Source organism: Salvelinus fontinalis, chromosome 24, assembly GCF_029448725.1.
Source record: "Salvelinus fontinalis isolate EN_2023a chromosome 24, ASM2944872v1, whole genome shotgun sequence".
Classification (NCBI taxonomy): Eukaryota; Metazoa; Chordata; class Actinopteri; order Salmoniformes; family Salmonidae; genus Salvelinus; species Salvelinus fontinalis.
The window spans coordinates 23,427,570-23,444,105 of NC_074688.1; the positions used below are offsets into that span (position 1 = coordinate 23,427,570).

The following is a 16,536-nucleotide window of genomic DNA, read 5'->3' on the forward strand; positions in this document are numbered from 1 at the left end:
GAATCAAGATCTGGGCTTCTGTGATGCTGCTTCATCATATGCGTGGAACTTGCAAGTGTATACAGAGAAGCCAGATAGAGGAGCCCCTGAGAAAACCAAGGGATGTGGGTTGTCCTGGACTTGACACAGGGACTCTGAGGCCACAACATCACATGGGATAAATGTTTTACTTCGCACAAGCTGGGACAGGAGCTCCTCAAGAGGAAGCTGACGATGATAGGAACATAACGAAAAAAACAAGCCAGAGCTCCTACCTTAGCTGTTGAATACACGTAACAGGCCTATCAATTCCTCTAAGTTTGTGTTCACGGCCGACACATCCCTAGTGTCCTACGTGCCAAAGAAAGGCAAAAATGTGGGAGTCATGAGTACGCTGCATAGGGATGGGAGAATTTGTGGCCAGGAACATCAAAAACCAGAAATCATAATGGATTACAATGCCACAAAAGGAGGAGTGGACAATTTAGACAAGTTGGTGACTATTCTACTGTCATGCTATACGTTACTGGTGGAGAAGTCAGGTGCAGGAGAGCAGAGAGTTGTGAACACCCGCACACTTTATTAAGGCAGAGGCAAATAAAACAGACAGACGCCACTGCGTCAAAACCTCCAGCCAAAGGTAAAAGTGCTATGCGCGAAACAGTCACAAAAAGGGAGAAAATGTTGTACAATAAACATCCCTTGTGAAAAGCCACGGAATAACGGAAAAACCCAGCCTGGCGAGTACACACGAACATGTAACAAAAACAATTTCACACAAAGACATGGAGGGGAACAGAGGAATAAATTGATGCAGTGTCATTAATGATTGAAAACCAGGTGTGCAGGGAACAAGATAAAACAAATGGAAAAATGGAGCGGCGATGGCTAGAAAGCCGGCGACGCCGACCGCCGAACGCCGCCCGAACAAGGAGAGGAGCTGACTTCGGCGGAAGTCGTGACATCTACAATGTAGAAAATAGTAAAAAATTAAGAAAAACCCTTGAATGATGAGTAGGTGTGTCCAAACTTTTGACTGGTACTGTGTATATATATATATATTTTTTTTTACATTGTTTGCAAACTGATATGTGACACGTATTAATGACAAAATAACAACTAGCCCCCCCTGCCCTGAATGACGGGTCATCACTGCATACTCACTGCATACTGCATACATACCAGGCTGCATCACATCCGGCCGTGATTGGGAGTCCCATAGGGCGGCGCACAATTGGCCCAGCGTTGTCCGGGTTTGGCCGGGGTAGGCCATCATTGTAAATAAGAATTTCTTCTTTGTTCACATCCGGCTATGTTCACATGGATACAGCCATAGCCGGATGTGCTACAGCCTGGATTCAAACCAGGGACTGTAGTGACACCTCTTGCACTGAGATGCAGTGGCTTAGACCGCTACGCCACTCGGGAGCAACAGCAATGAGCAAACAGTGGTTGTATTTGATGAACGCTTATTGAAAATGTATAGATTTCAGCAAACAATGAAAGGTACGCAACTACAGAGGACGAACATAGGTACATGGTAGGGGTTTCATAATTTACATTTTGAAGTAATGACCTTGGGCAAGTCCATGTTGTAGGAGCTAGATTCCACAAAGCCTGGTCTCTACTCCACACCTTTGGTGGATATACCGCTGAGGTTCCAAACAGTCCTCTGGACTCAGACCAGGATGCCACACTGACCTCAGACACCTGGGAACACAGAGGCAGAGGAGGTTGGGCTTCCGCTCCCGTCGGCCTCACCTCCTGGCCCAGCAGGTCTCCTACACTCCCAACAGCTCTGAGAAAGGGAGAGAGGAAGCCCCCCCGGGCCTGGGGACCCTGAGTGTGTATGGGTATGTCCGAGGCTGCCCTCTGCAGGTGGACAGGCTGGTGCACATCTCTGGGTTTGGAGACTTCCAGATCAGTCAGATCGATGCGCCCATAGACCCCCTTCCCCTCAACTCTATGACCGCTCGTCCTGCCAAGCCTGGGAAGGAAGGAGACGTAGGCATGCAGGTGGGTCAGTTTCTCTCTCTCTCTCTCTTTCCTAGGCCTCAGGTCCTCTGGGAGGGGAGAGAAATGGGAGGATTAGAGGGAACGTATTTAAGTTCACACAGGACAAAAGATAGGATAGACTGACCCTAGCTTCCCGGCACATACAGGTGAAGTCGGAAGTTTACATACACCCAGGTTGGAGTCATTAAAACTAGTTTTTCAACCACTTCACAAATTTCTTGTTAGCAAACTATAGTTTTGGAAAGTCGGATAGGACATCTACTTTGTGCATGACACAAGTAATTTTTTCAACAATTGTTTACAGAGAGATTATTTAACTTATAACTTCACTGTATCACTGTATCACTTTAGAATCTTCTGATAGGTTAATTGACATCATTTGAGTCAATTGGAGGTGTACCTGTGGATGTATTTATAGGCCTACCTTCAAACTCAGTGCCTCTTTGCTTGACACCATGGGAAAATCAAAAGAAATCAGCCAAGACCTCAGAACACAAATTGTAGACTTCCACAAATCTGGTTCATCCTTGAGAGCAATTTCCAAACGCCTGAAGGTACCATGTTCATCTGTACAAACAATAGTACGCAAGTATAAACACCATGGGACCACGCAGCCGTCATACCGCTCAGGAAGGAGACGCCTTCTGTCTCCTAGAGATGAACGTACTTTGGTGCGAAAAGTGCAAATCAATCCCAGAAAAACAGCAAAGGACCTTGTGAAGATGCTGGAGGAAACAGGTACAAAAGTATCTATATCCACAGTAAAACGAGCCCTATATTGGCATAACCTGAAAGGCCGCTCAGCAAGGAAGAAGCTACTGCTCCAAAACCGCCATAAAAAAGCTAGACTACGGTTTGAAACTACACAAAGATCGTACTTTTTGGAGAAATGTCCTCTGGTCTGATGAAACAAAAATATAACTGTTTGGCCATAATGACCATCGTTATGTTTGGAGGAAAAAGGGGAAGCTTGCAAGCCGAAGAACACCCTCCCAACCGTGAAGCACGGGGGTGGCAGCATCATGTTGTCGGGGTACTTTGCTGCAGGAGGGATTGGTGCACTTCACAAAATAGATGGCATCATGAGGATGGAAAGTTATGTGGATATATTGAAACAACATCTCAAGACATCAGTCAGGAAGTTAAAGCTTGGTCGCAAATGGGTCTTCCAAATGGACAATGACCCCAAGCATACTTCCAAAGTTGTGGAAAAATTACTTAAGGACAACAAAGTCAAATCAAATGTATTTATATAGTTCTTCTTACATCAGCTGATATATCAAAGTGCTGTACAGAAACCCAGCCTAAAACCCCAAACAGCAAGCAATGCAGGTGTAGAAGCAAGTCAAGGTATTGGGAGGGCCATCACAAAGCCCTGTACTCAATCCTATAGAAATCCTATTTGTCGGCAAAACTGAAAAAGTGTGCGAGCAAGGAGGCCTACAAACCTGACTCCGTTACACCAGCTCTGTCAGGAGGAATGGGCCAATATTCACCCAACTTATTGTGGGAAGCTTGTGGAAGGCTACCCAAAATGTTTGAACCAAGTTAACAATTTAAAGGCAAGGCTACCAAATACTAACTGAGTGTATGTAAACTTCTGACCCACTGGGAATGTGATGAAAGAAATAAAAGCTGTAATAAATCATTCTCTCTACTATTATTCTGACATTTCACATTCTTAAAATAATGTGGTGATCCTAGCTGACCTAAGACAGGGAATTTTTACTAGGATTAAATGACAGGAATTGTGAAAACTGAGTTTAAATGTATTTGGCTAAGGTGTATTTAAACTTCCGACTTCAACTGTAGACTATTGCAGCATAGATACTGGAGGCTGAGACGCGGGGGTCGGGGGACACTGTGGCCCTGTCCCACGATACCCCCGGACAGGGCCAACCAGACAGGATATAACCCCACCCACTTTGCCAAAGCACAGCCCCCACACCTCTAGTGGGATATCAACAGACCACCAACTTACTACCCTCAGACGAGGCTGAGTATAGCCCTCAAAGGTCTATAGCCCGAGGGAGCACAAAACCCAGACAGGAAGATCACGTCAGTAACTCAATCCACTCAAGTTGATAATAGCAACGTAGCTACCACGTTGCACGACGTGACGCTCCCCTCCTAGGGACGGCATGGAAGAGCACCAGTAAGCCAGTGACTCAGCCCCCGTAATATGGTTAGAGGCAGAGAATCCCAGTGGAGAGAGGGGAGCCCGCCAGGCAGAGACAGCAAGGACGGTTCATCACTCCAGTGCTTTGCTGTTCACCTTCGCTCCTCCTGGGCCAGACTACACTCAATCATAGGACCTACTGAAGAGATGAGTCTTCAATAAAGACTTAAAGGTCGAGACCAAGTCTGCGTCTCTCACATAGATAGGCAGACCATTCCATAAAAATGGAGCTCTATAGGAGAAAGCCCTGCCTCCAGCTGTTTGCTTAGAAATTCTAGGGACAATAAGGAGGCCTGCGTCTTGTGACCGTAGCGTACGTGTAGCTATGTACCAAATCGGAGAGATGGGTATGAGCAAGTCCATGTAATGCTTTGTAGGTTAGCAGTAAAACCTTGAAATCAGCCTTAACAGGAAGTGAGTAATATTACTGGAGTAATATGATAAATATTTTTGGTTCAAGTGAAGATTCTAGCAGCCGTATTTAGCACTAACTGAATTTTATTTATCAGTTTAGCTGGAGAGTATAGCATTGCAGTAGTCTAATCTAGAACTGACAAAGGCATTGTTTAGCTTTTCTGCATTTTTGGGCACAACATTTCAGATTTTTGCAATGTTACGAAGATGGTCACAGCTTATCACGGGCTGATATCATTACATAGAAAATTGACGGTGATTTAATTAATAATTTACAAACTATAGTGAAGGCATTTATCAGTGCTGCTTCTGCTTGTTGGCAGTACGTGCTAACTGCTCTCTATGTGTTTCAGGATGGTGGTGTTGATGAGGTGGCGTCAGTGCGGGTGCTGATGAAGGCAGACCCAGCTCGCAGGGAGAGTCTGCAGGCCGAGGCAGGGGTAGACCCCATGGATGGAGAGCAGACCTGGCCCATTGATACTGAACTGCTGGAGGCTGAAGGTGAAGGGAGAGAGTGGACAGAGTTATAGAGGGTCGTTACATTGAATTACATGATAGATTTATGGTTGCAGTGCTGTTGTTGGCATCCATTGTATGGGTACTTTGAACTGGTCATGTCAACACATTGAGTTTATTATTGTCTTTTGGTTTACAATGTAATGAACTTTTTAAATAAATGTTCTCCTTCCTCCCTCGTCCTTCCCTCAGAGGCCAGAAAGAGCAAGCGTGCTATGAAGGTGCCTAAGGGGACATCAGACTACCAGGCCATGTGGATTGTGGATGAGGAGGATGAGGATGGCGAGAAGGGTGAAGTGAGCACGGACGATGAGGAGGATGGACGAATCCATAGATGGAGAGGACCTTAACTCTCAGGTGGTGAGTAGAGAATACAATCCACAGCCTGGGAAACTGAAAAGTCTGCACAGAAGAATGCTTATGTATGTATTTTTCCAGCACATACATTAGTTTCAAGTTTTATTGTTACGTGCCCAAGTACAGTGAAATGCTTTTCTTGCAAGCTCTAAACCCAATAATGCAGTATTCAAAAACAATGTAATAGTAAAAATAACATAAGGAAGAGCAAAGACACTAGAAATAAGAACAGGAGAAAGTAAAAAGCTATATACAGGGTCAGTTCCAGTACCATATTTACAATGTGCAGGGATACTGGAGTGATAGAGGTAGATATGTACAGTGGGACAAAAAAAGTATTTAGTCAGCCACCAATTGTGCAAGTTCTCCCACTTAAGAAGATGAGAGAGGCCTGTAATTTTCATCATAGGTACACTTCAACTATGACAGACAAAATGAGAAAAAAAATACAGAAAATCACATTGTAGGATTTTTTATGAATTTATTTGCAAATTATGGTGGAAAATAAGTATTTGGTCACCTACAAACAAGCAAGATTTCTGGCTCTCACAGACCTGTAACTTCTTCTTTAAGAGGCTCTTCTGTCCTCCACTCGTTACCTGTATTAATGGCACCTGTTTGAACTTGTTATCAGTATAAAAGACACCTGTCCACAACCTCAAACAGTCACACTCCAAACTCCACTATGGCCAAGATCAAAGAGCTGTCAAAGGACACCAGAAACAAAATTGTAGACCTGCACCAGGCTGGGAAGACTGAATCTGCAATAGGTAAGCAGCTTGGTTTGAAGAAATCAACTGTGGGAGCAATTATTAGGAAATGGAAGACATACAAGACCACCGATAATCTCCCTCGATCTGGGGCTCCACGCAAGATCTCACCCCGTGGGGTCAAAATTATCACAAGAACGGTGAGCAAAAATCCCAGAACCACACGTGGGGACCTAGTGAATGACCTGCAGAGAGCTGGGACCAAAGTAACAAAGCCTACCATCAGTAACACACTACGCCGCCAGGGACTCAAATCCTGCAGTGCCAGACGTGTCCCCCTGCTTAAGCCAGTACATGTCCAGGCCCGTCTGAAGTTTGCTAGAGAGTATTTGGATGATCCAAAAGAAGATTGGGAGAATGTCATATGGTCAGATGAAACCAAAATATCACTTTTTGGTAAAAACTCAACTCGTCGTGTTTGGAGGACAAAGAATGCTGAGTTGCATCCAAAGAACACCATACCTACTGTGAAGCATGGGGGTGGAAACATCATGCTTTGGGGCTGTTTTTCTGCAAAGGGACCAGGACGACTGATCCGTGTAAAGGAAAGAATGAATGGGGCCATGTATCGTGAGATTTTGAGTGAAAACCTCCTTCCATCAGCAAGGGCATTGAAGATGAAACGTGGCTGGGTCTTTCAGCATGACAATGATCCCAAACACACCGCCCGGGCAACGAAGGAGTGGCTTCGTAAGAAGCATTTCAAGGTCCTGGAGTGGCCTAGCCAGTCTCCAGATCTCAACCACATAGAAAATCTTTGGAGGGAGTTGAAAGTCCGTGTTGTCCAGCAACAGCCCCAAAACATCACTGCTCTAGAGGAGATCTGCATGGAGGAATGGGCCAAAATACCAGCAACAGTGTGTGAAAACCTTGTGAAGACTTACAGAAAACGTTTGACCTCTGTCAAACGGTTTGACCTCCAACAAAGGGTATATAACAAAGTATTGAGATAAACTTTTGTTATTGACCAAATACTTATTTTCCACCATAATTTGCAAATAAATGTTTTAAAAATCCTACAATGTGAATTTCTGTATTTCTTTTTCTCGTTTTGTCTGTCATAGTTGAAGTGTACCTATGATGAAAATTACATGCCTCTCTCATCTTTTTAAGTGGGAGAACTTGCACAATTGGTGGCTGACTAAATACTTTTTTGCCCCACTGTATAGGGGTAGGGTGACTAGGCATCAGGATGTATGACAGAGTAGTAGCAGTGTAAATTAAGATTATGTGTGTGTAGAGTTAGTGTAAATGTGTGTGCATGTTATGTGTGTGAGTGTGTGGACTCCTGTGAGTGTTCATAGAGACAGTGCATAAATAAATGTGAAGGTCAACTCAGTTGGTGTAGCCATTAATACAGAAGAAAGAGTGACAACTGTTACGCTGACCTCGTCCTGTCCCAGGGCATTGGGTGCACTGCTAAGGTGTTTATTTACGTGTTTGTTTACCCTCTGCCTGTTGCAATAGTGAAACCACTAAAGGAAAGTGTAAGCAGACAGGGTAGTGTAAGGAGAAGAGGGTGATCCTACAGTCTGAGTTGATTGTTGAGATGTCTGAGCTGATGTGGGGTGATGCGGAAGACTTCAGGGGGAAGCAGCTCAGACAGGACAGTGATTGGTGGAGAAAAAAAGTTGCGGCGCCGGACGGTGTGTGGTTGGGGGTGGAACAAAACAGTGTATACGTAACCCGTGGTTGGTCTGCAGCGCCGCAGCTGTTTGTTTTCTCAGTGTCTGCCTCTGGGCTGTAGTGCCAGGCTGCTCACCGTGGCAACAATAGTGTTTGGAGCAAGGGTCCCGAGAGAAGCCACCTGACTTCCTGCTCCGCGGACACAACTTCCTGTCTGGACCAAGGGAGGGACGGCCATTTATTTATAGCAGCCCTGCTTGAAAGAAAGGGGGAAATTCGTCTTTGGAGAAAAGGTTCAGCTCCATTTATTTTCTTTCATCGTTATTAGAATGTGTTTGATGTTGGGGTTGGACAGGATTTAACATCTAGGAGATGTTAACAATGGAGGAAAGGGTGCTGGGGATGATCATGATTATTATTATTATTACAGCTGGATTTGTTCTGAAGGTTGTGAATCGACCCCATGCAGTGTGGATTTCCCTCTCATGTATCTCTTGCTTACTGTAATGCCACTTCGGTGAGAACCACTTGTACACTTCTTCTAACTTCCTTGGGCCAACACCATTAGGTTTATAAGTAGTATAATGCCCTTGGCTTGAACCTCATTAACACCAGTAGTTCACATTACATACGGTGCCTTCGAAAAGTATTCAGACCCCTTGACTTTTCCCACATTTTGTTACAGCCTTATTCTAAAATGGATTAAATAAATCAAAATACTCAGAAATCTACACACAATACCCCATAATGGCAAAGTGAAAAAACAGAAATGCCTTATTTACATAAGTATTCAGGCCCTTTGCTATGAGACTTGAAATTGAGCTCAGGTGCCTCCTGTTTCCATTCATCATCCTTGATGTTTCTACAACTTGATTAGAGTTCACCTATGGTAAATTCAATTGATTGGACATGATTTGGAAAGGCACACACCTGTCTATATAAGGTCTCACAGTTGACAGTGCATGTCAGAGCAAAAACCAAGCCATGAGGTCAAAGAAATTGTCCGTAGAGCTCCGAGACAGGATTGTATCAAGGCACAGATCTGGGGAAGGGTACCAAAACATTTCTGCAGCATTGAAGGTCCCCAAGAACACAATTGCTTCCATCATTCTTAAATGTAAGAAGATTGGAACCACCAAGACTCTTCCTAGAGCTGTCAGCCTGGCCAAACTGAGATTAAGGTAGCCCCGCCGCACCTCTCTGAGGGGTTGGGTTAAATGTGGAAGACACATTTCATTTGAATGCATTCTGTTGTACAACTGGCTAGGTATCCCCTTTCCCTTCCCAATCGGGGGTCTTGGTCAGGGAGGTAACCAAGAACCCGATTGTCACTCTGACAGAGCTCTAGAGTTCCTCTGTGGAGATGGGAGAACCTTCCAGAAGGACAACCATCTCTACAGCACTCCACCAATCAGGCCTTTATGGTAGAGTGACCAGACTGAAGCCACTCCTCAGTAAAAGGTACATGACAGCCCGCTTGGAGCTTGCCAAAAGGCAACTAAAGACTTTTAGATCATGAGAAGCAAGATTCTATGGTCTGATGAAGCCAAGATTGAGCTCTTTGGCCTGAATGCTAAGCGTCACGTCTGGAGCAAACCTGGCACCATCCCTACGGTGAAGCATGGTGGTGGCAGCATCATGTTGTGGGGATATTTTTCAGCGGCAGGGACTGGGAGACTAGTCAAGATCGAGGCAAAGATGAACAAAGCAAAGTACATAGAGATCCTTGATGAAAATCTGCTCCAGAGCGCTCAGGACCTCAGACTGGGGCGAAGGTTCACCTTCCAACATGACAACGACCCTAAGCACACAGCCAGACAACACAGGAGTGGCTTCGGTACAAGTCTCTGAATGTCCTTGAGTGGCCCAGCCAGAGCCCGGACTTGAATCTGACCGAACATCTCTGGAAATACCTGAAAATAGCTGTGCAGCAACGCTCCCATCCAACCTGACAGAGCTTGAGAGGATTTGCAGAGAAAAATGGAAGAAACTCCCCAAATACAGGTGTGCCAAGCTTGTAGCGTCATACCCAAGAAGATTCGAGGCTGTAATCACTGCCAAAGGTGCTTCAACAAAGTACTGAGGAAAGGGTCTGAGTACTTATATAAATGTGATATTTAAGTTTCTATATTTTTTATAAATTAGCAAACATTTCTAAACCTGTTTTTGCTCTGTCGTTATGGGGTGTTGTGTAGATTGAAGAAAAACTAATTTAATACATTTTAGAATAAGCCTGTAACTTAACAAAATGTGGAAAAAGTAATGTATATGATGTAGTATGTACATTAGCTCTACAGTAGAAACTAGGGATGGGGGGATCGATACAGTTGCATATCGTCGGGATATTATTTTTGACGATATATTGTATTGACAATATCGCAATATTATTTTTGCGCCAGATGGCTGTACTTTCACCAAAATTCCAGCATATTTACTTCATAGCTTGTTTAATAGGGAGCCAATTTTGTTTTCAGCACTTTTATTTCAATGTCTGATCAAAACTCGTTTTCTCATGGCTGTCTCTTGTCCTTCTGCAGCAGACATATAGTGAGCAATATGTTTGGAACATCGAATCACAGTAAAATCACAGTATCTAATCGCAATACATATAGAATTGTGAGAATCGCAATACATATCACATCAGCACCCAAGTATTGTGATAATATCGTATTATAAGATCCCTGGCAATTCCCAGCCCTAGTAGAAACATCCTGTCTTTTTCCATTTGGTTTAGGATGCCGCCCCAGGTTGTGGCTCTGAGGAGGAGGAGCTGAATTCCACATCAAACAAGGGTGGATCAGACCAGCGCTATGATGAGCACATGGACGAGGCAGAGGAAGGGGAGGGGTTAAAACGCTACCGGGAGGCTCGGGCCAATGAGAGATTCCCAGATGAAGTGGACACACCTCTAGACCAATCGGCTAAGAACAGGTAAGGGCATGACTATCATATTGTCTATCAAATACACAGTGGCCCTTTTTCCTTCAGTACTGTATAGGACCCTCTGCTCTTAATGTAGGCTACAACACAGCGGGGCTGTCTAAGCAAAACCATTCAAACGATCCATGAAAAAGACATGTAACATCCACAGTCGACCCATGGCTCACATACAGGTAACTGCCAAAATAAAGGAAACGCCAACATAAAGTGTCTTAATAGGGTGTTGGGTCGCCATGAGCCAGAACAGCTTCAGTGCACCTTGGCATACACTGAAAACACTGTCTCAGGCGCTCCAGAATCTCCTATAAGTGTTTGATTGGGTTGAGATCTGGTGACTGAGACACACACACCGTTTAAACAACTCTATGCTCTTTTGAGACCCCTGAGATCTCTTCTAGCCATAGTAGCCAAAATAATGGCAATTTCTGCATTTTTATACATGACCTTAAGCATGATGGGATGTTAATTGCTTAATTAACTCAGGAACCAAACCTGTGTGGAAGTACCTGCTTTCAATATACTTTGTGTCCCTCATTTACTCAAGTGTTTCCGTTATTTTGGTGGTTACCTGTACGTTGAGTTTATATTTACATTTGGAAAAATGGTCAAGCAGAATGTGATAACCTTGATGAACAGCTCATTTCCAGCCAGTGACTTGATCCTGGCCTCTGGTCAAAGAGTCAAAGCACTCCAAGATGTAACATTTCCTTTAGCAACACTCAAGGGAAAGTCTGAGGAGGGAGGAATGTACCAAACTTGTCTGAAACATCTGGTCATATGTAGTAGACAATGCCTTCGAGCCGTTAACGCCCAAACTTTACTTTCCAGGACGTCCTGGCCAAGCGTAATTATTTAGCTATACGTTGACGTTGCTAATTTCCTGTGTGCTCAGGTTCCAGCGTTACAGGGGCCTGAAGAGTTTCCGCTCCTCCCCTTGGGACCCCGTGGAGAACCTGCCTGCAGACTACTCCCGCATCTTCCAGTTCCAGAGCTTTGAGCGCACAAGCCGCTGCGTACTGGCTGAGGCTGCGCAGGAGGAAGAGGGGGCCATGGTAAGAGTCTGCCGTGTGTGTGTGACATTCTGTTTCATCCCTGTCCCCTCTCTGTGCCCCCCCCATCCATTAACCCTGCTCTGCTCTCTAAGTGGGCTGGTATGTGACCCTCCATGTAGTGGATGTTATCCCCACGGTGATGGAGAGTGTCCAGACAGGCAGGCCTCTGGTGCTGGTCTCCTTACTGCCACATGAACAGAAGGTATACAGTACTGGCATACTCCTGAATGAATGTGTCTTAAGTCTGAAAGTTAAGAATTGTAACCCATTTCTGCTGTAAAATATGTTGCTAAAAGTGTAGATAAACTACAGAATAATAGAAATTCTGAATATATATAAATTTGTATATTATAACTATGCACTATATATACAAAAGTATGTGGACACCCCTTCAAATTAGTGGCTATTTCAGCCCCACTCGTTGTTGACAGGTATATAATATCGAGCACACAGCCATGCTATCTCTATAGACAAACATTGGCAGTAGAATGGCCTTACTGAAGAGCTCAGTGACTTTCAACATGACACCGTCATAGGATGCCACCTTTCCAAAAAGTCAGTTTGTCTCATTTCTGTCCTGCTAGAGCTTCCCCGGTCAACTGTAAGTGCTGTTATTGTGAAGTGGAAACGTCTAGGAGCAACAACGGCTAAGCCGCAAAGTGGTAGGCCACACAAGCTCACAGAACAGGACCACCAAGTGCTGAAGTACGTAGTAAAAATCGCCTGTCTTGGGTTGCAACACTCACTACTGAGTTCCAAATGGCCTATGGAAGCAACGTCAGCACAATAACTGTTTGTCGGTAGCTTCATGAAATGGGTTTCCATGGCCAAGCAGCCGTACACAAGCCTAAGATCACCATGCGCAATACCAAGCGTCGGCTGGAGTGGTGTAAAGCTCGCCACCATTGGACTCTGGAGCAGTGGAAACGTGTTCTCTGGAGTGATGAATCACGCTTCACCATCTGGCAGGCCGACGGACGAATCTGGGTTTGGCGGATGCCAGGAGAACGCTACCTGCCCAAATGCATAGTGCCAACTGTAAAGTCTGGTGGAGGAGGAGTAATGGTCTGGGGCTGTTTTTCATGGTTCAGGCTCGGCCCCTTAGTTCCAGTGAATGGAAATCTTAATGCAACAGCATACAATGACATTCTAGATGATTCTGTGGTTTCAACTATGTGGCAAAACTTTGGGGAAGGCCCTTTCCTGTTTCAGCAAGACAATGCCCCCGTGCACAAAGCAAGGTCCATACAGAAATGGTTGGTCGAGAGCGGTGTGGAAGAACTTGACTAGCCTGCACAGAGCACTGACCTCATTCCCATCAAACACCTTTGGGATGAATTGGAATGCCGACTGCAAGCCAGGCCTAATTGCCCAACATCAGTGCCCGACCTCACTAATACTCTTGTGGATGAATGGAAGCAAGTTCCCAAAGAAATGTTCCAACATCTAGTGGAAAGCCTTCCCAGAAGAGTGGATGCCGTTATAGCAGCAAAGGGGGGATCAACTCCATATTAATACCCATCATTTTGGAATGAGATGTTCGACGAGAACGTGTCCACATACTATTGAACGTGTGTGCGTGTATTTGTGCGTGTGTACAGTGCCTTCGGAAAGTATTCAGACCCTTGGACTTTTTCCACATTTTGTTAAATTACAGCCTTATTCTAAAATGGATTTTAAATAAAAAATCCTCAGCCTTCTACACACAATACCCCATAATGACAAAGAAAAAAACTGTTTTTCAGACATTTCTGTACATTTATTCAAAGTAAAGAACAGAAATACATTATTTACATAAGTATTCAGACCCTTTGCTATGAGACTCAATTGAGCTCAGTTGCATCCTGTTTCCATTGATCATCCTTGTTGTTTCTACAACTTGATTGGAGTCCACCTGTGGTAAATTCAATTGATTGGCATGATTCAAAGGAATTGTCCGTAGAGCCCCTAGACAGGATTGTGTTGAGGCACAGATCTGGGGAAGGGTACCAAAACATTTCTGCGGCATTGAAGGTTCCCAAGAGCACCGTAGCCTCCAATTCTTAAATTTAAGAAGTTTGGAACCACCAAGACTCTTCCCAGAGCTGCCCGCCCGTCCAAACTGAGCAATCGGGGGAGAAAGGCCTTGGTCAGGGAGGTGACCAAGAACCCGATGGTCACTTTGACAGTGCTCTAGAGCTCCTCTGTGGAGATGGTAGACCTTCCAGAAGGACAACCATCTCTGCAGCACTCCACCAATCAGGCCTTTATGGTAGAGTAACTCTGTAACTCCTCAGTAAAAGGGTTACAGCCCTTGGAGTTTGCCGAAAGTCACCTAAAGACTGTCAGACCATGAGGAACAAGATTCTCTGGTCTGATGAATCCAAGATTGAACTCTTTGGCCTGAATGCCAAGTGTCAACTTCTGGAGGAAAACTGGCACCATCCCTACGGTGATGTATGGTGGTGGCAGCATCATGCTGTGGGGATGTTTTTCAGCGGCAGAGACTGTGAGACTAGTCAGGATTGAGACAAAGATGAACGAAGCAAAGTACAGAGAGATCCTTGATGAAAACCTGCTCCAGCCAAGACATCGCAGGAGTGGCTTTGGGGCAAGTCTGAACGTCCTCGAGTGGCCCAGCCAGAGCACGGACTTGAACCCAATCAAACTTCTCTGGAGAGACCTGAAAATAGCTGTGCAGCAACGCTCCCCATCCAACCTGACATAGCTTAAGAGGATCTGCAGAGAAGAATGGGAGAAACTCCCCAAATACAGGTGTGCCAAGCTTGTAGCGTCATACCAAAGAAGACTTGAGGCTGTAATCTCTGCCAAAGGTGCTTCACCAAAGTACTCAGTAAAGGGTCTGATTACTTATGTAAATGTGATATTTCAGTTTTGTTTTTTATAAAATTTGATAACATTTCTAAAATCCTGTTTTTGTTTTGTCATTATGGGGTGTTGTGTGTAGATTGATGAGAGAAACATTTTAGAATAAGGCTAACTTAATAAAATGTGGAAAAAGTCAATGGGTCTGAATACTTTCCGAAGGATAGATAGATAGAAGTTATAATTCTAACAACCCTAGCTTATGGTCTTATTAACACTATAGTTCATCAGAAACTATTCTTCCAGTTCCTTACCCCTTGGTTTCTTTCTATCCTCTGTGATTAGATGTCAGTGATGCACATGCTGGTGAGGAGACACCCCAGCAACACAGACCCTATCAAGTCTAAAGAGGAGCTGGTGTTCCACTGTGGATTCAGGAGGTTCAGGGCCTGCCCCATCTTCTCCCAGCACACATCAGGTTGGGGGACCTGGCTAAACTGCACCATTTATGTCTTGAACAAAATTATCTATTGAATAGAAAGTATGGCAAATATGCTGACACTGTGGTGACTGGAGTATTGTGTTGGCTAGCTTTCAGCACTTTAGCATTAACAAAGCAAGTGATGGAACCATGTCTACAGTCAGTGTTCGGCTCAGTGTTGTATCTAACCTATGATTGGCTCTCTCTCCACCCGACAAGCACAAGCTGGAGCGTTTCCTTCGAGCCCCCACGGTGGTTTCTGTATACGCCCCCATTACATTCCCCACCGCTGGGGTACTGCTCTTCAGACAGAGGGAGGATGGTAAGGGCCTGGATAGAGGGATGTTTGGCTGAATTAGTATGTCTCTATCTGTTTGAAGATGGGGAAGACCAGAGGAACACACTGACATTCTTGGTTTCTGTGTTCATATAAATGTTTGTGTATCTGATGTGTGGCTGAATTAGTATCTCTAGCTGTATTTGAGCCTGTATCTCTCCTGCGCTCCCGAGTGGCTCAGTGGTCTATGTACAGCTCAGTGGGGATGTACACATACAGGTGTACTATATGGGTTTTGGAGTCTGTTCTGATGGACTGTGGCAATGACATTTTCACTCCAAGAGATGCATTGTCATTTGTATTAAATAAAACCAATCAGACCAAATCACTTGTTTATTTTTATTTCATTAGAAAACGTCCTTGTGGTCCAGTTAGTTTGTTTCCTGGCCATTAGATGGCAGCATTGTGTAAGAGGAAACAGGCTCTTTGTTGCAGTGACTGATAACTGGGTGGAACTGAACTCACTGATTATCTGAGAGCCATGCACTGTCATGTCCCTGTACTCAAACAATAAAAACTTGAAAAAACATGAAGAAAATGTTGAGGCATAATCAGAGGGAGCATGTTCAGATCAAAAATACTGTTGTACACATTCCATTCTCAATTTCAACATGTTTGGCACATGAATTACACAGAAATATATCATCTGAACAACAATGATCACAATTTTGGATGAACTAGCTTGTCTTTCCTATTTAGATCCAGTGCTCACTCTGTTTGGGGAAGTCTTCTCCAGCTCTTTCCACTGCCATTCCTTTAGGTCTTTACGTTTTATTCCCATATTGTAATTGTTTATTTTATGCAGATAGTGTACATTTCTGACGAAACAATTTCTGCCTGTTCAATTAATGTATTTGATTGAAAAAGTTTATTCTAAACACTTGGTTGACTGCTTATATCCTCCACACTAGCTACGGTCTCAGACCTTTACACAGTGCACCCCCCCAACTCCCCGGTTTGTAACGGGTGACGCTCTCCTCATCCTCGGATGAGGTGAGGAGAGAGGGATCTGAAGACCAAAACGCAGCTTGCGGGAAATAAGCCATCTTTATTAGAACAACGAT

General features: G+C 44.5%; 1 pseudogene; it reads left to right on the top strand.

The window, feature by feature from the left end:
* The first annotated feature begins 1,478 nt into the window (after nucleotides 1–1,478).
* LOC129821707 (pre-rRNA-processing protein TSR1 homolog) lies at nucleotides 1,479–15,718 on the top strand (annotated as a pseudogene).
* Nucleotides 15,719–16,536: the final 818 nt, after the last annotated feature.